The sequence below is a fragment of the Ranitomeya imitator genome, chromosome 1 (genome assembly GCF_032444005.1).
Source record: "Ranitomeya imitator isolate aRanImi1 chromosome 1, aRanImi1.pri, whole genome shotgun sequence".
Lineage (NCBI taxonomy): Eukaryota > Metazoa > Chordata > Amphibia > Anura > Dendrobatidae > Ranitomeya > Ranitomeya imitator.
In genome coordinates this window covers 39,411,081-39,417,684 of record NC_091282.1, presented here as the reverse complement: position 1 = coordinate 39,417,684, position 6,604 = coordinate 39,411,081, and the positions used below count along the sequence as shown (strand labels likewise).

The 6,604-nt window shown below is 46.5% G+C and overlaps 1 long non-coding RNA gene across 1 annotated transcript; it reads left to right on the top strand.

Annotated features, from left to right (window-relative positions):
- The first annotated feature begins 4,262 nt into the window (after positions 1-4,262).
- LOC138657595 (uncharacterized) lies at positions 4,263-6,359 on the top strand. The gene is made up of 3 exons (XR_011317082.1): positions 4,263-4,585; positions 5,695-5,906; positions 6,232-6,359. It is a non-coding gene; the product is annotated as an uncharacterized lncRNA (long non-coding RNA).
- The last annotated feature ends 245 nt before the right edge of the window (positions 6,360-6,604 follow it).

Here is a 6,604-nt window from a genome sequence, read left to right as displayed (position 1 = left end):
TGCTCCGGTGGCACCCCAACGGTAAAGGGTGTGCTCCGGTGGCACCCCAATGGTAAAGGGTGTGCTCCGATGGCACCCCAACGGTAAATGGTGTGCTCCGGTGGCTCCCCAACAGTAAAGGGTGTGCTCCGTTGGCACCCTAATGGTAAAGAATGTGCTAAGGTGGTACCCCAACGGTAAAGGGTGTGCTCCGGTGGCACCCCAACGGTAAAGGGTGTGCTCCGATGGCACCCCAACGGTAATTGGTGTGCTCCGGTGGCACCCCAACAGTAAAGGGTGTGCTCCGTTGGCACCCCAATGGTAAAGAATGTGCTAAGGTGGTACCCCAATGGTAAAGGGTGGGCTCCGGTGGCACCCTAACGGTAAATGGTGTGCTCCGGTGGCACCCCAATGGTAAATAGTGTGCTTCATTGGCACCCCAATGATAAAGAATGTGCTAAGGTGGTACCCCAATGGTAAAGGGTGTGCTCCGGTGGCACCCTAACGGTAAATGGTGTGCTCCGGTGGCACACCAATGGTAAATAGTGTGCTTCATTGGCACCCCAATGGTAAAGAATGTGCTAAGGTGGTACCCCAATGGTAAAGGGTGTGCTCCGGTGGTACCCCAATGGTAAAGGGTGTGATCCGATTGCACCCCAGCGGTAAAGGGTGTGCTCCAGTGGTACCCCAATGATAAAGGGTGTGCTCCGATGGCACCTCAATGGTAAATGGTGTGCTCCAGTGGCACCCCAATGGTAAAGGGTGTGCTCCGGTGGCACCCCAGCGGTAAAGGGAATGCTCCGGTGGCACCCCAACGGTAAAGGGTGTGCTCCAGTGGCATGCCAGTGGCAAACTGTGTGCTCCAGTGGCATCTCATCGATGAAGGGTATGCTCTGATGGCAAACCAACAGAAAACAGTGTACTCCGATGGCAGGCCAACAGCAAAAACGGTGGTCCGGTGGCACACCAATGGCAGAAAGCCAAAGAGTTCACTCCTTATATATGGAATGGAGAGCTTTGTGTTGCCCACTACGTTAAAAAGGCTATATTGGGGAACTTTATAATAAATGGAAGCTTTTGTGGGACCCATTATGTCCTTTCTCCTTCTGTACCAGTTATGACTTTTATTGTTTAAGATTATTGTACTTGTTTTTTATTATGTATACCCCTCCTCACATCTAAATCACATGGAGTAAACGGCGCTATAATAATAAAGAATAATAATAATATTAAATGGAGGTTTATGTTGAGCACATTATATTAAATAAAGGACTATGTGGGACTTATTGTATTACTTGGAAGGTTATGTGCGGCCCAATAAATTAAATAAAGGACTATGTGGGATCCATTATAAAACATGAAAGGCTACGTTTGACCCATTATATTAAATGGAAGGCTATGTGGTGCCCATTTTATTAAATTGAAATCTATTTTGGCCCCGATATGTTAATTGGAAGTATATGTGGGACCAATTATATTATTTGGAGAGTTATGTAGGTCCTATTAAATTAAATAAAGAGCTATGTAGGGTCCAAAATATTAAATGAAAGACCTTGCTTGGCCCATTACATTAAATAGAGGCCTATGTTGGCCCCATTAAATTAAATTAAATGGAAGGCTATGTGGGTCCCATTTTATTAAATAGAGGGAAATATGGTGTCCATTATATTAAATAGAAGGCTTTTTTGGCCACAATATGTTATTGGAAGTCTATGTGGGACACATTATATTAATTGGAGAGTTATGTGGGTCCCATTATATTATGTGGCCCTTTATATTAAATAGAGGGCTATATTGGCCCAGTTAAATTAAATGGAAGGCTATGTGGTGCCCCCTTTATTAAATGAAAGGCTATGTGGGGCACATTTTATTCAATAGAGGGTTATGAGATCCCAATATATTAAATAGAAGGCTGTTTAGCACCAATTATATTCAATTGAGGACTATTGTGGCTCACTTATAATAATTATATTAATTGGTAGGTTACGTGGTGCCCAATTTATTAAAAGGACGGTCATGAGGGAGCCACTATATTAAATAGAAGACTAGTTTGGACCCAATATGTTAATTGGAAGTCTATGTTGGACCAATTATATTAATTGGAGAGTTATGTGGGGTCTAATAAATTAAATGCAAGGCTATGTGGGAGCCAATTATTAAATAGAAAGCTATGTGAGGCCCCGTCAAATTAAATATAAGGCTATGTAGTGGCCAATATGTTAAATGGAAGGCTATGTTTGGCCCATTATATTAATTAGAGGGCTTTGTTGGCCATATTAAATTAAATGGATGGTTATGTGGGGCCCGTTATATTAAATTGAGAGCTATGTGAGGCAAAATATAATAAATTAAAAGCTATTTGAGACCCAATATATAAAGTGGAAGGCTATGTGGTGCCCATTTTATTAAATGAATGGTTACGTGGGACCAATTATGTTAAATAAAAGGCTGTTTTGACCCAATTATATTAATTGGAAAGCTATGTGAGGCCCAAAATGTTAAATGCAAGGCTATGTATGGCCTTTTATATTAAATGGAAAGCCATGTAGGGCTCATTATATTAAACTAAAGGCTGTGTAAGTCCCAGTATATTAAATGGAAGGCTATGTGTGCTATGGAGGCACATAAACGGGAAACTGTGTGCTCCGGTGGCACCCCAATGGTAAATAGTGTGCTTCATTGGCACCCCAATGTTAAAGAATCTGCTAAGGTGGTACCCCAACAGTAAAGGGTGTGCTCCGGTGGCACCCCAACGGTATAGTTTGTGCTCTGGTGGCACCCCAACGGTAAACGGTGTGCTCCGGTGGCACCCCAATGGTAAATAGTGGGCTTCATTGGCACCCCAATGGTAAAGAATGTGCTAAGGTGGTACCCCAACGGTAAAGGATGTGCTCCGGTGGCACCCCAACGGTAAGGGGTGTGCTCTGGTGGCACCCCAACGGTAAAGGGTGTGCTCCGATGGCACCCCATCGATAAAGGGAGGGCTCCGGTGGCACTCCAACGGTAAAGGGTGTGCTCCAGTGGCCCCCCAACGGTAAAGGGTTGCTCCGGTGGCACCCCAATGGTAAAGGTTGTGCTCCGATGGCACCCCAGCGGTAAAGGGAGTGCTCCGGTGGCACCCCAATGGTAAAGGGTGTGCTCCGATGGCACCCCAAGGGTAAATGGTGTGCTCCGGTGGCACCCCAACGGAAAAGGGTGTGCTCCGATGGCACCCCAACGGTAATGGGAGTGCTCTGGTGGCACCCCAACGGTAAAGGGTGTGCTCCGATGGCACCCCAGTGGTAAAGGGAGTGCTCCGGTGGCACACTAATGGTAAAGGGTGTGCTCCGGTGGCACCCCAACGGTAAAGGGTGTGCTCCGATGGCACCCCAACGGTAAATCGTGTGCTCCGGTGGCACCCCAACGGTAAAGGGTGTGCTCCGATGGCACCCCAACTGTAAAGGGAGTGCTCCGGTGGCACCCCAATGGTAAAGGGTGTGCTCCGGTGGCACCCCAATGGTAAAGGGTGTGCTCCAGTGGCACTCCAACGGTAAAGGGTGTGCTACGGTGGCACCCCAACGGTAAAGGGTGTGCTCCAGTGGCACTCCAACGGTAAAGGGTGTGCTCCGGTGGCACCTCAACGGTAAAGGGTGTGCTCTGATGGCAGACCAATGGTAAAGGGAGTGCTCCGGTGGCACCCCAACGGTAAAAGGTGTGCTCCGGTGGCACCCCAATGGTAAAGGGTGTGCTCCAGTGGCACCCCAACGGTAAAGGGTGTGATCCGGTGACACCCCAATGGTAAAAGGTGTCCTCCAGACCAAAGTCCAGCGGTGTGCTTCGGTGGGAGGCCAACGGCAAACGGCGTGCTTCAGAGGCAGACCAATGGAAATCGATCTGCTTCGATGGCAGGCCACCAGCAATGGGTGTGCTCCAGTGGCACATCAATGGCAAAAAAGTAAAAGACTGCTCCCCGGTGGCTAAATAACCTAAGATGGGCACCCCGGTGGTAAGCAAAAAGGCCATAGAATGCACCCTGGTGACAGCTAAAAAGCCCAAGAAAGATGCTCCGGTGGTAAGCAAATTGGTCAGAATGTGCACCCTGGTGTCAACTAAAAAGCTCAAGATGGGTGCCCCAATGGTAATCAAAGTAGTCAGAGTGTGCACCCTGGTGCTAACTAAAAATCTCAAAATGGGTTCCCCAGTGGTAGACTAAGAGGCCAACTGTTGCACCCCGGTGGCATGCTAAAAAGACAAAGATGGGTGCCCTATTGGTAAGTAAAAAGGTCACATATTGGGCCCCTCTAGCAGGCCTACAGCAAATGGTGTGCTCTGGTGGCACGGCATCTTCAAAGGGTGTGCTTTGGTGGCACACCAGTGTTAAAGGGTATGTACTGGTGGTATGCCAATGACAAAGGGGGCACTCTGGAGGCACACAAACTGTAAAGGGTCTTGAAATTGCCACATGTGAAGCCATACTCGCACAGTATCTCTTGTTACAGGGATTAAAACAGCGACGGTGCAACAAGATGTGGACAGTGAGAGGCAGAATATGGTTGAAGGACAGAAAACTGCAAAATAAGAACAAGTAGCAGCGAGAAGTCAATCCAAGAAGTGCTGCAGCAGACATGTAAGTGATTGTGATTCTTTAAATGGTGATGTATGGTCAGATGAAGTCTGAAGAGGAATGCAGTAAGTTAGGAAATATGATTAACTTTGTTAATAAAGTGTCTGATCTGGTCCTTGTGATCAGGGTTTAGGATGTATATGGCTGTTTATTGTCACTCCTACATGTAGAGGCAGCAGATGAGACAATCAAACTGTGAAACTTGGAGTTACCAGTAATATTGGAGGAGAAATTAATAAAGGAAGTAAAATGGGAAGGAAAGAAATGGGGTTGGATGTAGGTCTAGTCAGAGGGATGTTTGTTCCACATTGGGGAACAGGGAAAGTACTCAAAGATCCAGCACCTGTCCTATTCGACAGGATGGTCAGCTGGACCTTGGGTCGGTTTTCCGGTTGAGGACGCTGCACCCAGAAGGTTTCGAGCTTACTGATTGTTGGATTATAGAGGAACGAAATGTTTCTTCATCTAATTCTCGTCCTCACATTGCAGACTCGTGAAGTATTAAATATTCTTCATTATCTTCTTCTGCCTCCTTCTCTCCCAGACCACGTGCTGAAGAGCTGTCTCACCCCCAGTCCAGAAGCTTCTTGTAGCTTCGGCAGGATTCATCCCCTCTTTACGAGCAGTCAGTGTATGGGCCTCTCTCTGTCTGATCCTCGATGCCCTCCACCCCTGCACTCACACATGGGAATCCCTGTACTCGCATTATTTCACATCTTGGTGCACAGCTGGAAGAAACCTATAAAGGAGCATGTATCGGGCAGGTGACACCGCAGGGCAGCATTGTGCTTGTGGGGGCATCGAGCGGTGGGGTCAGAAATTGGGGAATACTTGGGGGCACTCTGGGCAGACGATATTAGTGTAGTTGGGGCCGGGAATCATTTGTTTGCAGCTGTTCCACTGTGCGGCCTCTTACAGCACTGGGCACTGAGGAGTGAGGAACATAACAGCCATATTCTACCAGAGCTCATGCTGAGGGTGAACAAGTCAATGATAGACAGATTGTTTAGGAGAATAAATAAACTATTTATTTTGTACCGAATGCTAGAAAAAGTTGTAGAAGACGCCCTAACAATGAGTGACAGGTATTCATTTGGGTGTAATAATTGTAGGCGAGAAGTCCTTGTCACCGGGCACCTTGTGGAGATACAAGTCCAGATGGAAGAGAAGGAGCAGCTTCAGGAGACAACGAGAAGCTGTGGGTCCAGAGATGATGCTGCACCGGACAAGCCGGACCGATAGAAGTTACTGGCTGAGAAGGAAAGAAGTTTCATTCTTCCATGAGCTGCAGTTCTTTGTGTCCAGTCGGCAGCTCCATTAGTAGGTATATTTATCACAGTCCTTTCCACAATACATAATATCTGTCACTTGCCATAAATTTGTACATGTCTTTACCTGTTCTAAAATGCTGCTGATCCCTTGAATCTTTTGGTTTTTTTTTGCTATTTTTAGACCAGGTAAAAAATGACATATTAATAACAAGTCCCAGGTCTTTTCCCATCACCCGTTTTGCAGTCTCTTTAATACTACAGCACTCAGGTCATTATGGGTCATCTTTGTTTGCAGTGTTACATGACTCTTCATACATGTTTTTATCTTCTTATTACATCACATCCATCTTTTTCCTCTCTTACTTTCCTGAACTGAAGGAAACATATCTCCAAGTCATTCTGAGCTGCCAGCAGGAGAGATCGACCCTCAGGAGCCTCCTGGTCTTCAGAATCCACATGAAAGAGAAGACCAAGAACAGGAAAGGCCTCCGACAGCCGAGCAACCTGTCCACCAAGGAGTTCCAGATGAAGTAATGGTCCCCCGATCATCTGTTTTATTCTTAAATGTGGTTTATACTTTCACTGATTGTAATTTTTTTGGTCGATACCAGATAAAGTTTTAGATGACAATTGTCTGGACTTGTGTCTTGTTTTACATTTCTCCTTTATTCTTCTTGCTTCCCCTCCAGTGAGGTCTGGCTTAGGTGATAAAAGCCTTTCTCTGTCCTGCATTGGTGCAGCAGGCTGGAGA